The sequence below is a fragment of the Mus pahari genome, chromosome 23, assembly GCF_900095145.1.
Source record: "Mus pahari chromosome 23, PAHARI_EIJ_v1.1, whole genome shotgun sequence".
NCBI classification, from domain to species: domain Eukaryota; kingdom Metazoa; phylum Chordata; class Mammalia; order Rodentia; family Muridae; genus Mus; species Mus pahari.
This window is the reverse complement of record NC_034612.1, coordinates 24,044,628-24,070,746: the sequence shown is the minus strand read 5'-3', so window position 1 is coordinate 24,070,746 and position 26,119 is coordinate 24,044,628. Positions and strand designations below refer to the sequence as shown.

General features: G+C 44.4%; 1 protein-coding gene across 2 annotated transcripts in view; it reads left to right on the top strand.

The window, feature by feature from the left end:
• Caln1 (calneuron 1) overlaps nucleotides 1–26,119 on the top strand; it is a 434,985-nt gene that overhangs the window by 283,839 nt on the left and 125,027 nt on the right. The gene's annotated exons all lie outside the window — the stretch shown is intronic.

The window sequence follows — 26,119 nt, the reverse complement described above, 5'->3', positions numbered from 1 at the left end:
GTGTGTGTGTGTGTGTGTGTGTGTGTGTGTGTGTGTGTGTGTGTAGGGGTATGGAAGCCAGAGGTCAACCTCAAACAGTGTTCCTCAGATGCTATATACCTTGTTTTTCTCAGACAGGTTTTCTCATTGGCCTGAGACTTGCCAAGGAGGCTCCGCTGTCTGGCCTGCTAGTCCAGGGAGCTCCCACAGTACTGAGATTATAAATGCTCCACGCCACGCCTAGGGTCTTTGTTTTTGTTGTTGCTTATTTGTTTTAAGTCTGGGGTACGCAGATCAAGCTCAGATCCTTGGAGTCAAGTACTTTACCAACGGAGTGATTTCTCTTATTCTAGAGAATTATTTTTTAATTGAGCAATAAAATTGCATATAATTTAATGTATAACATTAATGATATTCTAATTTATACACATATATGTGTGTGCAGTATGTTTGAATACATATGTGTGTATATTTCCACAGATACATACACATAGAGACACTCAATTTGAAATTGCTAAATTAAGCGAATTGGCTTACCCTTAATCTCACCTATTTAATATTTTTCGATGATTAAGTCATTTAAAAATCTACTGTCTTAGCAATTTAGACATATGAGTATGTCATTATTAATTATGATCATCGTATACAATAAGCCTTTTGTCTTCCATTTTTCTAGTGTGTATGCCTGTTTGTAGGCACACATTCACATGCACATGTGTGTGTATGTGTATGTGTATGTATGTATGTATGTATGTATGTATGCATGCATGTATGTAAATGTGCTTGCATATAGATGTAGAGGCCCAAGGTTGATGCCAGGAATCATTTTCCATCACTCTCTCACCTTATTCTCTGAGACAGGCTCTCTCAGTCAAACCCAGAGCTCACTGATTTACGTGGCCTCACTAAGTTAGTCTGGTCTGGGTTTCCCCCTTCTCCACTTTCTGAGGCTGAAATTAGAAGTTGGCCCACCACGACCACCTGACATTTGAGAATCTGAGCTCTAGTTCTCATGCTTGTGTGGCAGGAGGTTTAAACACGAAGCCATCTTCCCAGACCCAATAATTTTTAAAAAAGATTTATTTTTAATTGTGTGTATACGTTTGTGTATATGTCTCCCTGTGTGTAAACATTTGAGTGTGTCTGTGTAGCACTGTTGGAGACTAGAAGAAAGTATCGAATCCCTTCCATTCCTTCCCCTTTCCTCCCTTTTCCTTCATTTCAGTCCCCTTTCCTTCCTTTCCTTTCCCTTCTTTTCCCTCCCAATTCCCTCTCTTTCCCTTTCTTCCCCCCTCCTTTTCTTTTCTGTGATACTGTTTGTCTTCTTTCTTTCTTTCTTTCTTTCTTTCTTTCTTTCTTTCTTTCTTTCTTTCTTTCTTTCTCCCTTTCTTTTTAAATCAGGTCTCATAAAATAAACTGGGAAGTATTTGATGAGATCATAAAAGATTGTTTATGGTGGAAATTACGTTAACTTGGTGTGAATTCATACTTGAATGGACGGTTTCTTCCTGGAGAGCAGCTGAGCTTGGATGCTTCTCCTAGTTCCTTTTCAGGAAGCTTTTAAACCACAAACTCAATTTCCTTGATGATCATGGCACTCCTCAGATTATGTTATTTCATCTGTCTGAGTTTTAGCAGGCTCCCTGTAGGAGTTAGCGGGTTCTGCTAAGCTGTTAAATTTCTGGGTGTAAATTGGTCCACAGAATTCCCTTTACTAGTTTTAATGACTGCAGGGTGGACGGCAGCGTCCCCAGTCTCGGAGCAAGGTACAATCATGCACCTATGACACTGGCTTCCCAAGATGAGTCCCATTATTTTGGATTCTAACAAAAAAAAAAAATTAAAAAAAAAACTATCCATGTTATTGTTGGTATTAGTGATTGATATGCTTGTCTCTTCGCGTTTGCTTATGATTTGTGGATTTTATTCACATCTTTCAAATAAATCTTTTTCTCAGTCACTATCCCTGGTGTTTTGCCTTTTATGCTCAGTATAGACCTCTTTAGGGTTTCCCTCTCTCCTAAGCTTCATTCTCATGTTTTTCCACTTTCCTAGGCAGAAACTTAAGAGTTTGGACTGATGCAGTGTGTCTGCTTCCATCCAACTCTCTGTGTTTATCTACTCTCAGATGTTTCCTTTGGACCATGCATTTAGAACTGTTACCGGAATCTGAAGTTTTCAAGTGTCTAGAGAATTCTTCAGTTGGTTTCTTCCCTCTTTTCCTCCCTCCTTCTCTACTCCCCCTCTTCCTTCCTCCCTTCCTTGTTTCTTCACACGGCCAGGTCTCACACATGCTAGGTAAGCATTCTTCCAGTGAGTTAAATCCTCAGGCTGCTTTATACATGTATGCATACACACACACACAAACACATACACACACACACACACACACACACACACACACACACACGTACACGTGTCTCACTAAGGATCTTACTAAGTTTCTCAGTGTGGTCTTGAACTCACTCTTGGGTATAGGCTGGTCTTGAATTTGAGATTCTCAGAGCATGTGCAACTACTGGAGCTCTAGTGTTTTTTGGTTGCTTGTTTTGAGTTTTATTTATTTATTCTGACCAGAGAACATACTCTGTGACTTTAGTTATTATATTTTAGTTTATTTCATACCCTCGTATATGATTAACTTTGGTGAATGTTATGGATGACATTATCTTTCTTTCTGATATTGAGGATTAAACCCAGGGCTCATACATGCTAGGTAATCGTTCTACCATTGAGCAATCCCCAGACTGCTTTATGCATACATACATATATGATGTATACATACATATACACACATATGTACATGCTAGGTCTTCTGATGATGGATGGCATGCTCAGTCCATTCAGGGACACTTATAAAACATACCTGCTGTTTAATGGGTATTCTATATGTGTCAATGGGGTCCGGCTGGCTATCTATGCTTAGATCTCTACATCATGAGTCCTTATCTCAAAGAAAATCTCCACGCAGCATTTAATTCCCAATAGAATAAAACTGCTATATAAATAGCTGTTGAATTGTTTATGAAATGATGACAGGAGTCCATACATATTCACCACAGATGGAGTTTTAAAATTACTTATGATTCTCTATTGCTCGAAATCACAGATTTAGAACTGTTCTGGTTAGTTCTGTCAACACAATACAACACAGTACAGGGGAAGAGCGTCTTAATGGGAAATTGCCTAGATCAGCCTGGCCCTTGGGCATGTCTGTGGGGAACTGTCTTAATTGTTAATTTGTGTAGGAAGACCAAGCCCACTACAGGTGGTACCATTCCCTAAGCAAAGGAACTTGAGTTGCGTAAGAGTGAAGAAATCCAGCTTTGTGACTTTCTCTATTTGCTCTTGGCTGTGGATGTCACGTGACCAGCTGCTTGCGTTCCTGAACCAATGGACTGTAACCTGGAACTGTAAACAAAATAAATCCTCTCTTCCTCAAGATTGCTTTTTGTCAGGGTGTTTGTCAAAGTAATATAAACAAGAATAGAACAGGACTGCACGGGCACAGAGGGCTCATTGTATTAGCGGGTAAAGCACAAGAAAGGAATGTCACTATTGTCACTCCATCATCTGCGAAACAGTACAACTAAACAACATTAAACAGGGTCCCGGTGGAAGACTTCAATTAAGCTAACACTCATGATGACTCTCGAGAGGTAAATTAGAAATGAGTCATTTCTGCTATGAAAACGTTGGCTCTTCCAAACAATCCAGCCGTCCCAGTCCTGGGTCACACACCCTAAGGAAACAAAGTCAACAAACCAAAGCTACCCATGCTATCACAACATCATTCACAATAGCTGCGGCCCTGCAGAAGGCTGTTTCAGTGATGGTTTCCATGTGGTTTGTGAGTGGTGACTATCAAAGCTCTTTTTCTTCTCTGACCAGGGTAATATTTGCTTCCCAACAGCAGCCATCTTTATTTTAAAAGTGCAGTGCTCATTTTTTTTTTTTTTAATTTTATTTTTCTAATCCATGTTGTCTCTCCACTCTGGGATTTCTATCAAAATCCACAGGTTGGCTGTTTGCTATGAGTTCTCAATTTCTCTGGGGCTATGTTTTTCTCTTGTGGTTTAAAGCATGTGTTTGGCTTCTTTCTAGATCCTTCTCAGGAATGTGACCACTAGCAGAAACTCTTCCACAGTTTGACCCGTGGTCTTTCTTATCTTGGGTTTACTATTGGCATTCGTGTGTCTATATTTCTGTGGGTATTCTTCTGGGAAATTAGCACAGATGTCTAGCTTGAGTCTAAGCCAGTGCTCTTATTTAATTGGTGGCTATTTGGAAATTTCCCAGTGTGAGTCTGTGTAGAATAATTGAAACAAATAAAAAGTACTGAACTTTTAAGACAAATGGTGATACCCACAGTGCTCGTGTCCTCTTTGTCTGTCTCTCTCTCTGTATGTGTGTCTGTGTGTCTGTGTGTGTGTGTGTGTGAGAGAGAGAGAGAGAGAGAGAGAGAGAGAGAGAGAGAGAGAGAGGCACATGCACTCTGTGCATGCATGCCCACGGAGGTTAAAAGACAACCATCCATCATTTTTCAGACACCTTTCACCTTGTCTTACAAGACATTGTCTTTCACTGGCCTGGAACTTGTCCTGTAGGCTTGGCTAGCCATTCCTTGAGCCCCAAGCATCCAAGGCTAGCCATTCCCTGCGCATCCTTTCTCTCCCTTTCCAGCACTCAGATTACAAGTATGTGCCACCACATCCAGCTTTTTTTTTTTTTTTTTTTTCACATCGGTCTGGGGGGTGAACAAAAGTCCCCTTGTTTATAACAAAAGCACTCTACTGGGTGTTTTAGTTTATTTTCCCATTACTCTGGGAAAATACCCCAACAAAGTAAGTTAATAGAAAAAGGACTTATTTTAGTTAACAGCTCATGGTGGGGAAATTGAAGTCTCGGGAGCTTGAAGGAGCTGGTTCCATTGCTATGTCTACCTGAGCTTCAGATTACTCAGCTCTGAGAGGAACACCCATGTGAAAATGCTGTTCAGCACATGGAACGATGCGCACAACGTGTGATGTACTGGCAGCCACGTTGTACCATGCCTCTCACTCTATGTTTCTGATGTTCTGTGTACAGTGAAGCACTGAACTTCTAGATGATCTAGACCAGAGACCCCCTATATGGGTCATGTTCTCAGAGCAAGGGATTTGCTTCCTATTAGGACTTACATTCTACTTTGATCACAGTCTTTGGATGTTCAACATGTCTTCCCTCAGATTCCTTTGATTTGTTTTGTTTTACTGGTGGTACGTCCCCACTAAACACTTCCTATATTACTTTGTCTTGAAATCACCATGTGGCCCAGGATGGCCTTAAACTCACGATGTAGCCCCAAGCTGGGCTGGAACTCACCATCCTTCTGTTTCTACCTCCTGAGTGTGGGAGCACAGGAATCTGCTACCAGCTCTGGCTTATTGATATTCCGACAGTCTTGTAGTTAGACTCATACTCGGGAGCCAGTGGCTGCTTCTGAATCCTAGATCTCTCTTCCAAGCTATATCTCTCATATATATATATATATATATATATATATATATATATATGAGTTATACACTGGGCCTCACATATGGTTTTGCTGGTAAGGAGCTTGTCGTGCCAGTGTGAGGATCTGAGTTCAATCCCCAGTATCCCGACAAGAAGCAGGGTGTTACTACAAACACCTATCATCATCCCCAGTGCAAGCTGAAGAAGCAAAGATAAGAGGTTCCTTAGGACTCGCCAGGCAATCAGTGTAGCCATTCGGGGAGTCCAGTTTTAGTGAAAGATCCTACCCGAAGAATAAGGTGGAATAATTGGGGTAGACGCCACTGGATACAGACTTCTGGGCTCCACACACAATGTATAGGTAGTTCTGTATACATGAACAATACACAGAGAGGGAGAAGAAGCAGAGGGAGAGGAAGAGGGAGAGACAGGAGGGAGAGAGGGAGAAAAGGAAGAAAAGGGAGCAAAGGGAGGGAGGAGGAGGGAGAGGGAGAGTAGCGGGGAAGAAAGGGAGCCGGAGCCAGAGCCGGAGCTGTGTATGACAGTGCATTTGTAATCCCTGTGCTGGGAGGTAGAGACAGGAGCTTCTCTGGGACCACTGCAAAGCCAGCCTAGATGATTTGGAGAACACCAGGCCAGTTCAGAGATTCTATCTCAGAAAAAGAAGGTGAGCAGCATGTGAGGGATGACACCTGAGGTTGATCTCTCTCCTTCCCCCACAAACACCCTAATAATAAATAATAATAATAATAATAATAATAATAATAATAATAATAACTATGCAGTTGATGAAATGGCTTCCCTGTGGGATTGCTGAGACTGTGCATAGATCTTAGAGTATTTCCTGACTCTCAGTGTCCAGTGCAGTAGCAACCAGAATGGCCACCATGACTGAAGGAGCTGTTGTCATCACTGTCAGCGTCACTGCTGTGAGCCCTCCTGCTGTATAGCTTATGCTGTCATCTGTCATCCTAGCAGGTCGCCCTGGGTTCTGCTCACCTGCCCCAGCTTCCACCCATCATGGATACTGACTCTGCCCGCTCCCCTCCCACTCCCGTGCACTCTGCCCCCCTGTGCCAACTGGATCCCAGGAGTGACACCTGCTCCCTTCCCCATCTGTCATGCCCTCATGGTCACCTTCTCATGCCCTAGTACGCCTGTCCAACCTTGTAAAAGATGAAGGATGGGGACCACAGACTCTCTGCCCTTGGAGANGCCCTAGTACGCCTGTCCAACCTTGTAAAAGATGAAGGATGGGGACCACAGACTCTCTGCCCTTGGAGACATAGAAAAAAAAAAAAAAAAAAAAAACAGACAAGCCGACATTCAGGAAGATTTAGACATTTATCTGCCCCAAGGCAAGAAATGGAACGAGAGGCTCCTTCAAGGTCACTGTCTGCTTAGAAGTCTTGCAAAGACTCCACATCTCCCTCTGGACAGAGTGCAGATTGCAAAAACCCCTTTATGATCTGTCTTGCGAGCAATGGCCCCAGCAATACCCTGAGAACATGACCCCACAAGCTTCAACAAAAGTTACCACTCCATCTCATCTTTTCTTTCTCCTGATTATATCCCTCTACAGCCAACTGCCCCACTCTATCCTTGGCCTCAAGAGGCGAGCAGCTTGCCAGGCCCACCCTAGGGAACCTTCTCCCAAATCCTCACATCGTCCTGCAGAGCTTATGTAACCATGTATGGGCTGCTGTCCTGAAACCAGTAATCTCTTATGCAAAAAAGATGTCGAGCAAGTATAATTTATGATGTCATCAAGGCCCAGCTTTGTCCTTGTCCTCCCGTTACCCCCCCCCCAAAATGTGTCCTGTCAGGATTAAGTCACTCTGTCCTAGATGAAAGACAGCAGCATATTGGGGCCGCAGAGATGGCTCAGCATTTAAGAGTGCTTGACCCCAGTGGCAGAGGGCCTGAGTTCTGTTCTCAGCTCTAGGGAATCCCACACGCTCTTCCGGCCTCCCAGGACATCCACATACACCTGGCATTTACTCATGCAGATAGGCATATGAACACGTTAGTGAAATAAGCGAGAAGGCTGACAACCCTGAGCCATTTTTTTTTCCTCGTCATCCAGTAGACTTGGAAGATTGAAAACATTTTTCTTAAAACATTTTAATTCTCTCAGTGTGTGTCTCTGGGTGCGCACGTGCACACAGGAGAGGGTTCGCCTACACAGTTGAGTGAGTGCTGGTGTCCAGAGAGTCCTGCAGAAGGCATCAGATCCCCGGAAACTGGAGTTACAGGAGTTGCGGGGCACGTGACCCGGGTGCTGGGAACAGATCCAGGGTCCTCTGGTATAAACCACCAAGTCATCCTCCAGTAAAAAGAAGGGGCTAGGCACATGAGACTGCTGGATTTCAGTCCTGGTATGGAAAAAAATTAAGGTTGTATTTATATTAACAGTTTTGATCTAGATTATTCTAGATGCTACAAGAGTACAATCATGTCTGTTTGTCTATCCATGGGGAATTGGACCCAAGACAAGTGGATACTAAAATCCCCAGACATGACCCTTATATAGAGTGTAATATCTGTCAGAGCTTCTGAACATTCCCAGTGTGTTTAGAATCATCTCCAAGAGATATATAAGACCTTGGGCAAGGTAAATAGTTTATACTGTATTGTTTACAAAATCAGGAGGAGAAAATAAGTTGTACACATTTGAGTACAGGTCAAATTTTGCTTTTCTTTCTGAGACAGGGTCTGTCTGTGCAGACATTGACCTGGAACTCACTGTGTAGCCCAGCCTGGCCTGGAACTCTCTATGTAGCCTAAAATAACTTGGAATTCATTATACAGCCCAGTCTAAACTGGAACCCATTATATAGATCAGGCTGGTGTTTGAATCAGCAGTCTACCAGTCTCACTGGAATTACAGGCTCATGCCACCACTCCCAGCTTTTGTTACTCATTTGAGACGGGCTCAGACCATCTAGAGCCAGATAGACTTCAGCATCACAACGGGCCTCCCATAGTTTCCTAAGTGCCAGGGTTAAAGATGTGTGCTGCCACCTCCAAATTAGATGCTGCTTAAAATAAACAAAACCCAAACCAAAAATCACCTTTTGTCTGTAGTTTGAATTCGTGGAGGAGGAGTGAGTCCACAGATGGAGCATTGTTGTCATTGATACATTCAGTCTTGGGCAACTGATCACTCGGCATTGTTCTCAAGTGTTCATTATTGCAGATGGTACTGCGGTTGGAATCCTCCTTTTATGTGATCGTGATGATTCAGAGCTGGGGCTGGAGCTCATTGAGGAGAGTGCTTGCCTAAGCATGCGCAGAAGCCCCCTGTACCATCCATGGTACCACAGAGCGTGGTGGGGTAAACCTGGAATCCCAATGCTAAGGCGTGGGGGCAGGAGCAAGAAAGAAGTTCAGGCCAGCCTGAGAAGTGTGAAACAATGTTTCAAAAAGCAAAGGCAAGCACAAAGCGTTGCCTAATGGTTTTCTTTTTTCTCTCTTTCCTCCTTCCCTCTTTCCCTCCCTCCCTCTTTCCCTCCTTCCGCTCCTCCCCCCCTCTGTCCTTCACATCTTTTCTTCCTCTCCTTACCGTCTTCTTCCTTCATGACCAAGGCTGACTTTGAACTCTTGGTGGTGCTACTTCCACAGTGTATGGAGTTCTGGGATCACAGTTGTGTATGCCACCTTACCCGGAACCAAGTTTCTTTCCAAACTGGTCTTTCCATTTGCTATCTCATCAGCTCCTTTGACTGAACGTATTCCCATTTACCTGTGTCATTGGTACCTGTTCTTTGCCCAGATTGGGACTGTATCGGGGTAATTCATGATTGGTTTGCTTCAATTCCTCCTGCCTTTTCTTTTCGAGTGGGAACCATTTCCCTATGTGTACGAAATGCTTTCTCTCTCTCTCTCTCTCTCTCTCTCTCTCTCTCTCTCTCTCTCTCTCTCTCTCTCTCTCTCTCCCTTGAGTTTGTCTGTTCTTGGTCGTTGTCAAGTTTTTAATTTGCTGGTGAGTCTGTCTCTTATTGATTTGTTTTTGACTCATTGTTGTCCTCCTGCCCCTGAGTGACTCAGTGTTCCTGTGCAAAGGTGGAATATTCTAACTGCAGCCTGCCTAGATTGCTGCCAACTCATTCCATCCCCAGGAGAAAGAGGCCTTTCATATTTTCTCAGTAGCAGAAGGTAGCATGGTCACGCTGAATATAACAGATGAGACCATAGGGCATACATTGGCATACTGGGGGGAATGAGGACATGTTAACCCTCTTTATGCCCCCCTGAGGTCTCCTCCTTGGCTATGGCTCAACTATGATTCCATTGTATCCCAAGATTCGCATATTGGAATCTTGGTGCTTGGTGAACTGATGTTGGGAGGTAGTGGGTAGTCTCTTGGTAGTCTCCAGGTCTTTGGAAGGGGTTAGGGCAGTTCTCATGAGACCCCTGGGGTAGTTCTGCTAAGATTGTTAGAAAAGTAAGACCTATACCTCCCTATCGCACTTACTTTCTGTTTTTAAAATAATCATCATCATCTGTGTGTGTGTGTGTGTGTGTGTGTGTGTGTGTGTGTGTGTGTATGTGTGTGTGTGTATACAGACATAGTTATTTGAGTGCTATGGTACATGTGTGGAGGTTAAAGGACAGTCTTTCCACCATGGGATCCAAGGGTGGAACTCGGGTCCTCAGGCTTTGCCTCCTGGGCCACCTTGGCCTGCTTAATGTTCTGTGATATCCTCCTGCCTCTCCTTCCTCCCAACTTTCCTCTACCTCCTACTTCTCTTCTTCTTCCTCTTCTTCTTTGCTTGTTTGTTAAGAGACATGACATCATTATGTAGCTCAGGCTGGCCTTGAACTTGCCAATCCCCTTGCCTCAGTCTCCCAAGTGCTGGAATTGTCAGTGTATTTCGAAACCTGACTGGTACTGTCCTCCCTTTGTACATTCAGCTGGCCATTGAAGAGATCTGCACTGTCTCGTCTGTTAAGTGGATGCAATGCATGCTCTGCCCACCACACACCTTTTTCCTTTGTTGGTTTGGGAGCTGTAAAGTAGGTTTCCCTTATTTCAGAGGGTATTCTTATGTTTAAAGTACACATTTTGGAGAGCTGGGACTATAGATGGTGCCTAAAACCTCCAAGTGAGGGGCTGGGAATGTGGCTAAGTGGTGGGGCACCTGCCTAATATGTACGAAGCCATGAGGTTTGAAACCTAGCACTGCCACATGGTGTGTGTGTGTGTGTGTGTGTGTGTGTGTGTGGTGTGTGTGTGTGTGGTGTGTGTGTATACCTATATGTGCTTTATCTGTTTGAAATGAACCAGAGTTACTCTACATCATCTTTAAGATGACCCTCAGATTCTTGATTGTTGCTGTCTGCTGTGTCAGTGACCCTGATGATGTCATAGACAGATTGCCTGCTGCAGAGATAAGGCTTCTTTTCTGTGCCCCTTGCCTTGCTATGATCAGCCCAGGGCTGGAGAGAAAGTACTCTGGCCACTTTTTCACGAGTAGGGACCTTGCTCTTGGTGCCTGTTTTCCAGCCAGGAACCCAAGCTCCCCATTTCACACTGGGTGACTTTACAGCTCTTTCCCCAGTGGGAGAGTAGCGCATCCTTAATACTGTTTCTGTATCTGCATCCCGCTGACCCTCGGTTTAGGACAATTTTTTTTTTTTGCATTACATTTCCAGTCCATTTTTGGCCTCAAGACATAGTCCATCTGTTCGTTGGTGCACTAAGCTTCACTTGTCCCTATTTCGGTTTGAATGAGGTGGGATCGGTGCTCTACACACTGTCCTAGTGGCGGGTGCACTGCTGTGACTCTGTAAGTCCCTTGGAAATAAAAGTAATTTCTTTCACTTGACTGGCCTTCTTAGGAGCAGCCTATAAAGGACTTGCAATAATTATGATATGGAAGCCAGAGAAAGGTCTCAGCAGTTAAGAGCATACATCACTCTTGCAAAGAACCTAGGTTAATTTCCCAACACCCGTATCAACCTGCTCATGTGGGACTATCACTCCATCTCTCCAAGGCACTCATATATATATATATATATATATATATATATATATATATATATATATATATATATCATGCATACATACACATAATTTTTGAAAGTGATAAATCTAAAAGAATTACAATGTATCTAGATGTCTCACAGCTTGCAAGTTCACGGTCCAGCCTTTCACAGCCTCTTGGATGCTGTTGGAAGACCTGAGATACCCAGATTAGAGAAGAATAACTAAACTAAATAACTGAATCCCAGCCCTTGCGGCAGGGTGTGATCATTTTAACTGCTTCCCCAAGCCCAGCTTCGCAGAGGAGGTCGCCAGGCAAACACAGTCGATCCTGGTGGTGAAGGTGGGGAAGGAGCAGGAGGCAGCTGGTCACATGACATCCACAGACAGGCAGCAGAGAGAGATGGCTGCTCAGCTCGCCGGCTCCTTTTGATTCAGCCTGGACCCCAGAGACATAAGAAAAGCCTAAGAGTCACTAGATATGCAAGATTGATTTAAAAACAAACAAACAAACAAACAAACAAACAAACAGCAAAACTACTGGCATAGCGTTGTGGTTTCATGTCCGATGCTGTGGTAAAACAACGCTGACAAAAGCAACTTAGGGGAGACAGGATTTGTTTCAGCTCACCGTTCTGGGTTACAGTTCATCATAGAAGGGGCAACAAAGGCAGGGACTTGATGCAGCTGGTCACAGGGGAGAGAGAAATGCATGCACACACACACACACACACACACACACACACACACACACACACACGGTTACATGCTTGCTTGGGTTCAGCTCAGTTTCTCCTCTTAGTTCAGGACCTCCTTTCTAAGAAATGGAACTTGCTCTTTCCATATTGACTAACTTAAACTGAGACAATCTTCCACAGGCCTGCCACAGGACAAACCAGTGTAAGAGAGTCCCTTACGGAGGCTCCTCTGTGGTTTGCCTCTGGAAGCCCAGGAGTCACATCATATGTGCCTGTCACCCCCACCCTCTCCTCCTGGAGGGATCTTTGCAATCTCAAGGAAGCTGTCACCCAAAGGGACAGGTGTGGTAAGCTAATTAGGCTAGGCTGAACGTCCAGTGAGTACCTGGGCTTTACTTCCCCAGCACTGGGCTTACAAAGGCAGGTCACCGGTCACCATGCCTGGCTTTTTGTATGGGTGGTAATGCTGGAACTTGTACTGTACAGCAAGCACTTTGTTGACTGAGCTGTCTCTCTGACCCTACATTCAGACATTTCCTCCACCATGTTATTTTATTAAATATTTTAATTAAAACATTTATTTTATAAAAATTTAAAAACCACACTTTATTTTATGAATAGCAATGCAATCTACATATTTTTAAAAAATGCTTTAATAGCATGGCCTGATAGAGTTTTAAGTAGAAGGAAAAGGGGAAATTTTCATGTTGTAAAACCCCTCTCCCGCTCCCAAATATCACTTGTTGTAAGTGGGTCAATTGGATGCATTTTTAACTTTACTCAGGGAATACAGGTGCCATCTACTGGAGTAGCCAATGTCAAGTTGGTCACATAAGAAGGAGCCTCGTTTATGTTCCTCTGCAGTGGGACCTGCCTCCAAGCCTGCTTGCATGGAGTGGGTTGATCCAGAGGGAAACATCTGCACACATCCAACGCTCCTTCTGAAGAGAGGAGATCAAGCCACTGACGAACTGGATCTGATGACTGTCCCATCTGGCTGGGTGGGCTTTGGTGACCATTATAAAGTCCTAACGCAGGCTTCTGGCTGCAACATAGGACTTTGTTTCCCAGACAGAAGGTTAATGGGAACAGAGAGCACAGCCTCTCAGGAGGCTTTGGCTCAGTGTTGAGAACCGCTATCCACATGGAGTCGGTCCTGGGTCCCAGCCTCGTGGCCAAGCTGAGCAGTATTGTACTAAGCCTGGAGTGGAAACCCCTGCAGTGCCAGGAGGGGAGCTGGGGACCAGGTGCTGAGCAACTCACCCCTCCCAGGCAGCCAGATAATTCCCTCCAAGTGACAGCAGGGCCAGGGGAAAGAACAAGGCAATTAAGTCACAGCTGTGTCTGCTGGTGGCCTTGTTCCTCAGACTTGTCTGGATGTATCCTGTCCACTCACCCAGATCTCAAAGTGTCACAATTGTCCCCCATATTCTTCTGAGAAGCTCTGTGGGGCCTTTTTGTTTTATTTTCTTCTTTTGTGGTGCTAGGAGTTGAACCTGGTGACTCATGCATTCTAGGCAGGTGCTCTGCCACTGAGCCACACCCTAGCCCCTCACTGGGGGATTCTAGGCAGGTGCTCTGCCACTGAGCCANGCCCCCAGCCTCTCACTGGGGGATTCTAAGCAGGGGCTCTACCACTGAGCCACACCCTAGCCCCTCACTGGAGGATTCTAGGCAGGGGCTCTACTACTGAGTCACATCCCAGTCTCTCACTGGGGGATTCTAGGCAGGGGCTCTACTACTGAGCCATGCCTCCAGACTCTCACTTGGGGGATTCTGGGCAAAGGTTCCACTTTTGAACCATGCCCTCCAGCCTGGTATCACTATCTTTAAAACAAGGGTGATTCAAAGTAATGGAGTTTATTTTGTTTGCTACATATTTGGTTGAACTGCATCAGACCATTTAAGGAAGGCCAGCCTGGATAAATTAGATACATTTCATTATTGAGGCATTTTTCAAGCCATGGGCTTTATTATGGTATTTCTCTACAGCTCTGTGCATCTAAAGTAATTGGAACTAAGTGCTGCTTTAAAAACAAAAAAAAAAGTGTTTGTGTATAGAAGGACTGAGACACATTGGTAATTACCATGCTTTTACACCCTTAATTAAATTGCCGAAGTCCCTGGCAGTTTTCTTTGTTTCTTTAGTTACTTAAGCATTGCTGTGTCATGTTATTTACTCTTTGTTTGCCCAGGCTTCTCTGTCTTGGGGATAATGAACATAAAGTCTTAGGGCTCTAGACCAACCACTAATTATACATTTTAATTTTGCTAAAATTATGTTTTAAGATTTATTTTTATTGTTAGAAAGTGTGCATGCGTGTGTGTGTGTGTGTGTGTGTGTGTGAGAGAGAGAGAGAGAGAGAGAGAGAGAGAGAGAGAGAGAGAGAATGTGTAGGTATGTGTATGAGTATAGGCATGCAGTGCCCATAGTGGCCAGAAGAGGGCATTACATCCCCTGGGGTTGGAGTTGCAGGTGGTTGGAAGCTGTTGGTTGTGGTCACTAGGTCCTCTGGAAGAACTGTATACACTCTTAATGATGAGTTTATCTTCCCCTGGCAACTTTATCCCAGAATTCTAAATGAGTTGTTTACAAAGGCATCTTTGGTTTTGCAAGTAGATGTCTTGACACCTTTCTGTTCTCAACAACAAGACCTAATTGTAGTGGCTTACAGGCCTGAATCTACTGACTTAGTCATTTGTTGTATGGCACTATTTCTGGGGTGGTGCGAACAAATAACTACTGGTCCCATATAGGGAACCAATGACAGGCCAAAACAAGACCCACTGAAGTCAATGAATTTTACTTGGGGTATTTACTGACATAGTGAGGGGTTGCCTACAGGACCAGAACTGGCTCATAGTCAGTCAAATCATTAAATGCCCACCCCACCACAGGCTGTAGCTTGTGAAAGCTAGACCCTCTGAGCACACTGAACAACTTTTGCAGGTAGCTCAACAGGCTGGACAGTGTCTCTTACAGGCAGTTTGTCTGAGAGTGTCTCTCAGCATCCTTACAGCTCACAAGTGCCTGAGGAGGAAGAAGACTAGTTAGTTTCAGGGACTTCCTGAAGCTATTGAGTTGTTTTCTTCCTGAGCTTAAGGAGCCTCCCTGGAGGGTGGGATGTTTCACCTCCCCTGGGAGCATCCTATTATTTCACCTCCATGTGAATAGCTTGTGTCTTAAGGAGCTCCCTGCTTAGAATATCTTGTTGATTCAGCTTCCCATTAATATCCTGTGTCTTAAGAAGTTTCACTCCAAGATGGATGGTTTTATATTAGAGGGCAGTGCTATACAACATCATTATATCTGTGATATAAACAACAGAGAACACTTGCAGCAAAATGCAGTTCTCAGAAAGTGCATGTTACATTTATAGTTTTTAAAATGTTCCATTTGCATTTATTTATTTATTTATTTATTTGTTTGTTTATTTATCAGAGGACCACTTTCTGGAGTTGGTTCTTTCCACCTACTATTCAAGTCAAGCCATTAGGCTTGTAGGGAGATACCTCTACCCACTGAGCTATTCTGACAGCTCCATGTGTTTTCTTAAATATGACGTTGTTATGCTGGGGAGATAGCTCAGTTGCTAAGGTGCCTGATGCACATAAGCATGAGGACCTGAATTTGATTCCCAGTTCCCACATAAAAATCAATGGCTAAATGGTTTATGGTGATGTTTGCGATCAGAGCCCCAGGGAGGTGGAGACAGGTGGATTCCTGAAGCTCACTGGCCAGCCAGCCTTGTCCATTTGGTGAGCTATTGGACAATGGGACCCCATCTGCCCTACTTAGCTTTAATTGTTGATTTGGAACAGCCTGGATTCACCTGAGAAGGGTGTCCCAATTGAGGGATTGCCTAGTTCAGACTGGCCTGTGAGCATATCTATAAGGGATTGTCTTAATTGTTCATTGATGCTGGAGGGCCCAGCTCACTGTGGATATCATTCGCTGGGTAGGTTGTTCTGCACTATATAATAATGTTCCTAAGGCCAGGTGTTATGGTATATCCCTTTAATCCCAGCACTGGGGAGGCTGAGGCAGTTGGATTGCACTGAGTTTGAGACCAGCTGGTGCCACATAGTAAGAGCTGTCTCAAAAAAAAAAAAAAGAAAGAAAGAAAGAAAGAAAGAAAAGAAAGAAGGAAGGAAGGAAGGAGGAAGGAAGGAAGGGAGAATTCTAGCTGAGCATGAACTAGCTACCTAACTAGCAGCATTCTTCTTCCGTATGCTTCAGGCTCCTGTCCTGACTTCCTCAATGACTGACCTTCACCTAGGAAGTGTAAGCCAAATAACACTTTACCTCCTCCAGGGTGTCTGTGGTCATGGTATTTGTCACAACAAGAGTGAAATAATAATGCTGTTTCAAACACAAAGTGGACAGTATCAGAAGCATAGCATACGTGCGTGGCCATTAGCTTCCACTGATGCACATGTGTACATGTGCCCTGCTCCCACAGTTGGCACCCATGTGCACACACATACCCAGTTGGCACCTACATTCATGACCTCTGTTACTCTCTCTCTCTCTCTCTCTCTCTCTCTCTCTCTCTCTCTCTCTCTCTCTCCCCTCCTTCCTCCACTCTCTCCTTCCCTCCCTCCATCTTGATCACAGAAAGCTCTTAGATATCGTCCAGTGCCCAAATCCTTTGATAAAAGCCTACAAATCACTTGTTTCTGGTCACTTTGGTGACAGCTGGTTCTCGATTGCTAAACAGGAATCAAATTAAGAGAGTCAAAATGCCTGCCAGTCACTGCCAAGCACGCATGTGTGGGAGTGGCAAAGTCAAAAGCTATTTGATATTCAACACAGAGTAACTCATTAGAATTCATTAATTTCACTACGTTGGAAATGGATGGCTCTCTCCCTGCAGGCCTTTAATCTCCTCTGACAATCTTGTCTGATGTCATTTATCAAAAATACTAGAAGAGAAGGTGATACACCTTGGATCAACTCATCCCATTTTGTTTATGCATGTGCATTTGTATGAGCATGCATACAGGGGCTGCAGTTTAGCCCTGAGTATCATGCCTCAGTTGCTCCCCACCTTGTTTGTTGAAGCTGGTCTTGTTGCTTGGCCCCCACTGACTCATGCATTTGAATGTTTGGCCCACAGGGAATGGCATGGTTAGGAGGTGTGGCCTTGTTGGAGTACGTATGGCCCTGGACTGGGCGTGGCACTGTGTGGGTGGACTTTGAGGTCTCCTGAGCTCAAGCTCTGCCCAGTGTGGAATCAGAACAGCCTCCTGGCTGCCTGAACTAGACAGTCTCCTTCTGCTACCTGTAGATCAAGATGTAGAACTCTCAGCTTCTCCAGCTCCATGTCTGCCTGCGTGATGCCCTGACTCCTGCCGTGATGATAATAAACTAAACCTCTGAACCTGTAAGCCACCTCTTCAGTTAAATGCTTCCTTTATAAGAATTGTCTTAGTCATGGTGTCTCTTCACAGCAATGAAACCCTGACTAAGACAACTGGGTCTCTTATTGGTTTGAAACTTAACTACTGGGCCAAGTTAGCCAGCCAGTAAAGGCTAGGGATCCTCCTGCTTCTGTTTCTCGAGTACTGCAGTTATAAACATGCCATGATGCCAGACCTATTGCTTGAGTTTTAGGGATCAGACACCGGTCCTAATGTTTGCAAGACAAGCACTTTATCACCTGAGACTCCACCCAGTCCTTGATTCACATCATCTGGGATGCTTAAATGTAGCCGAACACTGGCCTTATGTTTTTATCTGTGTACCCCTGGGCTAAAGGGTTTGGAGTGATACACAGAACCAAATATCCCGAGGCCCATATATTTGGGGTTCATTCAGTATGTTTTTGTTGAATCCATTTGTGGGGCATTCCGTTTTTATTTCTTCTTTTGAGAGGAAATGAATTTGGGCAAATGGTATTAGCTCCCAGAACCTCCTTATCACTTTGCGTGCTCTGGGGAGAGCAATCTTGCTGATTGTGGCTTTTTGTGAGGATCAAATGGGGTATAAAATTGGTGCTGAGCATATAATAAGTGCTCATTAAACATTTGTTGGCTCTGACCAGTTCTCAAGTTCCCCTTAAAATACTCACCAACAGTGGAACATCCTGTCTTTGTTTCTTTTTATTTTCTTATTCCATTTTTATGTGGATGTGGTGTGCATGTTTGCGTAAGCATATTTTTGCATGGTGTGTGTGTGTGTATGTGCATACCGATATGAGTGTGTGAGAGCATGTGTGTGCATGGATGCATGGATGTGTGCAAGTGCATGTGTGTGCATGCTTACATGTGTGTGTATGTGTGTGCATGTGCTTGCACATACATGTGTGTGTACATACATGTGTGTATGTGTATGTGTGTGTGTGCATGTAGGCTCAAGGTTAGGAATTACACTCAGTCAATCTTTCATCTTATTCACAGAAGCAAGGTCTCTCAATCAAGCCCTAGGGCATCTCACCAATATGGTTAGTTTTGCTAGCTACTTTGCTCTGGGGATTCCTTGCTTCTGCCTTGTGGGGCTTATATTACAGACAGGGCCACCATGACCACCCAGCACTGACATAGTGTTCTGGAGCTATGACCCTTCTTGATGCTCAAACTGCAAGCATTAACCTCTGAGCCATCTCCACAGCCACGCTCTGACTTTACAATCGCTAACATAAAGAAAGTGTTTGCTGCGTGGAGGGTTTCCCTCTGTGGATAGGAGAGACTCGGTCAGCTGGCATGAAGGGGACTAGAGTCACACAGATGTCCCACAGTTGAATCCTTCCTCTGGTGTCACACTCGGTGACTTCCTAAGGATGCAGTCACAATCCGATCTCATTCTTGGGTGGTTTTCTTTTAAGCTTTGTTTTTAGTTTTAATTATGTTTATGTATATGTGCATATGAGTGCAGTACCCTCGAAGACTAGAAGATCTTGGATCTCCCTGAAGCTGGAGTTACAGGGGGTTATGAGCAGCCTGATATGGTTGCTGGGGACCAAACTTGGGATCTCTGTGAGAGCATCAAGCATTTCTCACTAGAGAGCCCACTCTCTGACCCACTCTTTTGAGTTATACCATACAATTCTCATTTGTGCTTCTGTGTCATTCACTCTGTTCTTGGCTCTGGGTCTAGATGGGTTATCATACTTAGGGTGTTTTTAAGTCTGGGTCAATGTCTTGGTATATAAAGTGATAGTTGAACAAGCATGAGGACCTGAGTTCAAATTCTCACACCCATGAGAAGCCAAGAGAGGTTTTATATGCCTGTAACCACAGCAACACTGAGCAACAGAGGCAGGCAGATCCCGAGGGCCTGTTGGCCACCCTTCCTAGCTAAAATGGCAAAGTTCAGTGAGAGATTCTGTCTCAGAAAATTACATGGAGGGCTGGTGGAGTGGTTTGGTGCATCAGAGCAATTGCCACAAAACAGAGACAAGCTGAGTTTGATCCCAGAAACCCATGGTGGAAGGAAAGAACTGACTCCTGGAAGTTGCCCTTTGACCTCCACATGTGCTACCCTATGTGCCCCCCCACACACACATGATTTACACACAAAAATCACAAAGTCACAGATGTCATACACACAAAAATACTAATAAGTAACAATAAAGATAAAAAATAAAATAACTGAAAATGAAGATAAAGAAATGGTTGAGGGAGGTATTTTGATGGCAATCTCTGGTCTCCACATGTACCTACATGGTGAGTTCACCAACACACACACACACACATGCACACACACACACAAATGCATGTACATGCATTCACATGCATGCATACACACATGCATACACACATGTAAAACACGCATACTTGCACACACACACACACACTTTTAGGACCTTGTTTGCTTGTATTGAGAGTGCCAAGCAATACCAACACAGCCTTGGCATCTAGGCATTCAAGCTGGCATGAAATTGGCTGTCAGTTTTGCATAAGCTATCAACTCAGGTCCCTGGTGGTGAAGGGAGAGATTTGGAAATCTCAGGTCCAGCAGCTTAGCGGCGCTTTGTCAAACTGCGCGTGGTGTGCCTTGCTCGCACTCATGAATAAGGAACGTTCCCTCCATACTCTTTATTGAATGTGTCGTGAGCATTATTGCCTAAGTGTTAAAGCACAAGGACAGAGTGGGAAAATCACTGGGGCCTCCATTCTGAGAATGCCGTAATGCCTGCTTATTTCCAGAGGGCAAAGAAGGGCGACTTGGCTACACAGGGGATGGGGATATTTCAAAACTACAATTCCCAAAGCTTGGGCTGCAATTTCATTTCTTAAGGGCCTGGTCCCAAAATAGTTGGAAGAATCTCACTTTGTTCTGCCCTGCCATTCCCAGTTGTTCTTACTTAGTGGCATAGTAAAATCAGTAAGTGTGTAGTCAAAATAAATAAGCTTGGTACTAGAAAGTTACTCATAGATATAAAGAACTATGATGGTGAATTTTTATTGTGAACCTGAATGGGTTAAGAAATGCTAGGGGTGAGGGGTGGTACTAAAGAAATGTCTTAGCAGCTGAGAGCACACACTGCTCTCCTGGAGGACTCAAGTTCAAGTCCCAGCACTCATGTCGGGAGGCTAAAATCTGCCTGTATATCCAGCTTAAAGAATCCTACTCCATTCACCTGTATCCATTGCTCTGCTGGTGTAATAGACCGCCCCCTCCAACCACAAGCACAAACCTCTTGAAGTTGCTTCTGGTCAGCTATTTGGCCATAATGCCAGCAAGAGTGACTAAGGTAATAACCACGGGCTTCTGGGATGAGATGGTTTTATCTATACGCATTTTGTTTATCTTATTTTAAGTTTCATTTTATTTTTAATGATGGGGTTGTATCTTGGTCTCTGTGTGGGGGGTTGTGTACTGGAGTGTGGGTACCCAGGAAAGCCAGAAGAGGGTGTCAGATGCCCTGGAGCTAGAGTCACAGGCAGTGCATGACACTCAATGTTGGTGGGAACCAGGGACTAAACTCAGGTCCTCTGCAATTGCTCTTAACCACTGGACTACCTCTACAACCCCATTTAAAACCTTTTGTTTTCTAAGTAAAGTTCTATATGAGATCCTCATCAAAGCCTCTCTCTTTCCCTGAAGGGACACACTGCATCTGAGCAGTGCTCCATTAGAGATGCATCTCCAAAAAGGACTTACCCGATACTTGCTAGGCTGTGATTCTTAGGGAAAGTCGGAGTTAATTTCCTCCTGTCTACCTAACAATTTGTGAAGCATTTGAAGACAGTGCTCAAGTCTTCAAGATCTTTGCTCTTTTGGGAGTTGGAATTCCACAGTCTTCTGCTTCTTGGATAAAGCACCCCCCCCTTTTTTTTCCTTTCTGGTGATGCTTTTTAGTTCTCATTTCTCACGAGGAGAAACACCCCCAAAATAAATAAATCATGCTAGATGCAGCATGGTGGCTGGCTTGAATGAATTAGCTCTGTGGCTCCATCTCTTATTATGTGTGTCAGGTGAAGGTGCTCTTGTGTGTGTGTGTGTGTGTGTGTGTGTGTGTGTGTGTGTGTGTGTGTGTGTACATTTACTCCGTGATGTATGCTACATCTTAAGAGACACTTAGTCTCAGAGGAGAGCATAGATCAAGCTGAGATGAAAAAGTTTGTCAGAGAGAAATCAGGCCGAAGAGCAAAGGGTAGCTGGGGGTGTGGCTCGATTGATTGATAGACTGCTTTCCTAGCACGAAGCCTTCCCCAGCATGACATATACCAGACATGGTAGTGCATGCCTGTAATCCTAGTACCCAGGAGGGAGAATCAGGAAGATAAGGGGTTCAATGTCATCCTAAGCTACAGGTCACCAAGGGGAAAGTTAATATCCAAACTGCTTTCCCATATCCCAGCCTTCTAAAGCCCCTAAGGAAGAAGGGGGTCTGATCAGTTTGTTCAAAGGCTGTAGAGGACGGGCAACTCCAGAAGTACACAGGAGAGTAGCTAGCCACTGCTCACACTGTTGGTCCGTGACTGTGTGCGGAGGGGAAAGGATTCATTGTGGTATTTTAAAGATGCAGTTTCCAAAGTTCTCCTTTTAGTAGGGAATCAGGTTATCCTTGTTTGCAGATGATATTCTTCTCCATAGAGAAAGACCCGCAGGCTTCCGCCAAAAGGCTATCAGAGCTGTAAAGTCACAGGATGCAAAGTCAACATTGGAAGGAAAGTCACGGCTGGGCTGGAGAGACGGCTCCCGGGGTAGATCCTTCTGCTCTTCCAGAGGACCAGAGTTCAAATCCCAGCACCCACACAACCACATGTAACTCCAGCTCTAGAGGACCGGCACCCTCTTCTGGTCTCCACAGAAAAGTGCACACACATGAACATACACCATACACACACACACACACACACACACAGAGAGAGAGAGAGAGAGAGAGAGAGAGACAGACAGAGACAGAGACAGAGACAGAGAGACAGAGACAGAGAGACAGAGGGAAAGGGAGAGAGATCTTTTTTTTTTAATGTTTTATTTATTTATGTATGTATTTATTTATTTATTACATGTGAGTACACTGTAGCTGTCTTCAGACACTCCAGAAGAGGGCGTCAGATCTCATTACGGATGGTTGTGAGCCACCATGTGGTTGCTGGGATTTGAACTCNGGACCTTCNGAAGAGCAGTCGGGTGCTCTTACCCACTGAGCCATCTCACCAGCCCGAGATTTTTTTTTTTTTTAATGTTCCAGAACAAACTTGGTATGAGAGAAATCAGTCATACAAGCTTACGCTGGGCATGGTGAAACATACCTGTGATTCCGGCACAGGAGGATTGTGATTTTGAGACTCGTCTGGTCAGTTCTAGGCTGTTACTATCTGAATGTACATTCAGGACATCTTCCCCCACAGGTGTTTAAACATGTGTCCGAACACTGGGCTCCCAGCAGGTGGCGCTCTGTGGAAGGCAGCAGGACCTTTAGGAGGCGGAACCTTGAGGAAGTACAGCACAGGGGTTGGGCTTTGAGGTTTGTAAGCCCGGCCCCACATCCTGTTCTCTCTCTGCTTCCTGGGTGCAGATGAATTGACCTCAGCCAGGTTTGAGTACTCTAGCTGCTATGTCTCCTCTGCTCATTTCCCTGTCTTTCTTCACCATGAGACCTCTTGACCTGTGAGCTGAAACACACCCTTTCAACTCTAAGCTGCTTTTTGTCACGGTATTTAAACAGAAAAACAAACAAACAAACAAACCATATACTAGTATATGGGCCAACAGAGTGGGAGCTTGTCTAAATAAATAAATAAATAAATACTACCAAAGAAAGACCCGCGTCTTCCCTAAGATGTCCTGTTATGCTCTGCTTTTCCATAAGCAAAGCCAGCAAACAGATCTGTGCCAGAGACATAACCCAGAGAGAGGGCTTTGGCAACCCCAGGCCCACTATTGTGGGACGGTGAATATGGAGGTGTCTGTGTTTCTTTCTCTTTGTTTACTAAGGAGAGCAAGAGACTTGAAGATTTCTTGCAACAGTCCCCTTGGGGCTGTGGTACAACCGTGAACATAATCCCCTGTGTGTCTTAGGCCAGAAAAGAGATGAGGAATTACTGGTCTGTGAGAAAGACTCCCAAGGTAGAAATCTAGCCAATGTTCTATACCAATATACCTCATGCTCCAACACTGATACAAATAGACTCTACTTATAAATGTACCCTGTAGGTAAGTTTCTATTGAGTTTTTTTATTGTTATTTGTGTTTTATTAGTTGTTATTGGTGGTGGTGGTTTTTGTTTCTGTTTTGTTTTCTTTTTTTGAGACAGGATCTTAGGTAGCCCACATTGGTCTTGAACTGCCAAGTTGCTGAGGCTGGCCTTGAACTTCTGAACCTCCTGGTTCTATTCCCTGAGTGTTCACATGACAGGCATGCATCGTTATGCCTGGTTTGTACAGCGTCAGGGATGGGACTGATGGAATTAGGCAAGTACTCTACCAACTAAGCCACATGCCGGCCACCTTGTAAAGAGGAAATGTGAGCTCTGATGGCAGGCCCTAATTTGTCCTCTTTAACCTTCTATACCTAGATTCTAGCACCGTGTGTGCTGTCGAGTCATGCGAATTCTTCAGACACCTTAAATAGTCTAGAGATGATCAAATTGATGTGACATCCAATTCCAAGGTTTGTGACTGGTAATAATGAGTCATGTAAAATAGGAAATTGTCTGCTTTGTTCTTTCTTTCCTTTTTTTTTTTGAGGGTTTATTGTTGATTCTCTCTCTCTCTGCATCTGTCTCTGTCTCTCTCTGTGTCTCTGTCTCTGTCACTGTCTCTCTTTCTGTGTGTGTGTGTGTGTGTGTGTATGCGATTCTCAGGTGCCTTCCCTGAATGCAATTTTAAAACAAAACAAAACGAAACAAACCCTTCACATGAGAGTTCTTGCCATCATTTAACTTGCAAAGGAGTGCCAAAACCAATGTTCAAGAGCTCAGAGAGGTACCAGCCTAGCATGACCTGAGAAACAAGCCAGCTATCTACCAAAGCAAGGAAAGGAACAGACTGTGGGACAGCCACACACTGGAATATGATATAGCAATGAAAAAGACTAACTACCAAGGGGTACAGGGTACAATGGAGCAAATCACAGTCAGTGTTACCTCATCTAACACCAAAGGCACCCTGTTAGATTAAAAGACAAATTCCCACAGTGAAAATGAGAATTCTCCTCCATTATTCCCTTATTCAGTGATAGCAGTTCTGCAGCCTCAATTTGATTCACTTCTAACTCACCTCCTATAAATTCTATCTTCCTCCTGTCTGAGGGGTACCGTTACTTGGGAGATAGAGCGATGTATCTTTGAAGCCACAGATGCGATGATTGTGAGCTAAAGAAGGCACACCAGGGCTTCATTTATCAGTGCAGGTGTCAGTGGCAGCCTGAGAATTTTGCAATGGGGTGGAGGACTGTCAAGGCTTGGAAGCCACCGTCTTTATGAGAGCCATGTTATTGAAAGGCGAAATACTTCATTCTTGAGTCCCCTACAGCCAAAGAAGGTATTCGTTTCTTATCGGAAACTTGCTTGCCTCTGTGATTTTTACAATTCAATCTCTTCATGATTTCATCTTTTTTTTAAAGAGTTGTTTTTAAAAATTTGTGTGTGTGTGCCTGCTTGCTTGACCTTATGAGCGTCTGTGTACCACATGCATACAGATGTTGGAAGAGGCAAGAAGAGGGTGTCCCAGATTGTCTGGAACCAGAGTTATAGTCGGTTGTATACAACCCAACATGGATGCTGGGACCTGAACCTCGATTCTCTGTGAGACCAGGAAGCATTCTTAATCAGTGAGCCATCTCTCGAGCCCAATTCTTTCTTTCTTGGATCAATAATTAGATTCTTATAGTCAAGGAAAACATTAGGTTTAAGCACGCATCAAAGACGCACAGTCTTACCTAGCAACTGCCAACCTTAGCAGAAGAACTGAATTCTTTCTCTCGCCGGAGACAAAGATGAATTCTCCCTCTGAGCTGAAGGGCGTGGTGGCTGGCTCTTGTATCCCAGCTTTGGCTTTTGCTGAGATTACAAATGATAAATTTCAAAGTCTCTCTTGGTATCTTACTTAGCTTCCACAATTCTCCACCAATTCATAAAGTTCTGCCAAAGGGGGGGGGTGGGTGGGTAGCAAAAACAAGCTGTCAAAATAATAATAATACCTAAGAGGCTCGACCCAGCAGCTGACTCAGATAGATACAAACACCCACAGTAAACAACGGATGGGACTTCAGAACTCTTATGGAAGAATAGGGGGAAGGATTATAGGCCCCAAGGGGGATAAGAACTCCAAGGAAGACCCACAGAGTCACTAACCTGGACCCTTGGGGCGCTCAGAGACAGAATCACCAACCAAAGAACATGCACGGGCGGGACCTAGGCTTCCCTGCTCATATATAGCAGATGCGCAGCTTGACCTTCATGTGGGTGCCAAACAACTGGAACGGGGGCTATCCTAAAAGCTGTTGCCTGGGCTTCCTCAGTGGGAGAGGAAGCTCCTAGCCTTGCAGAGACTTGATGTG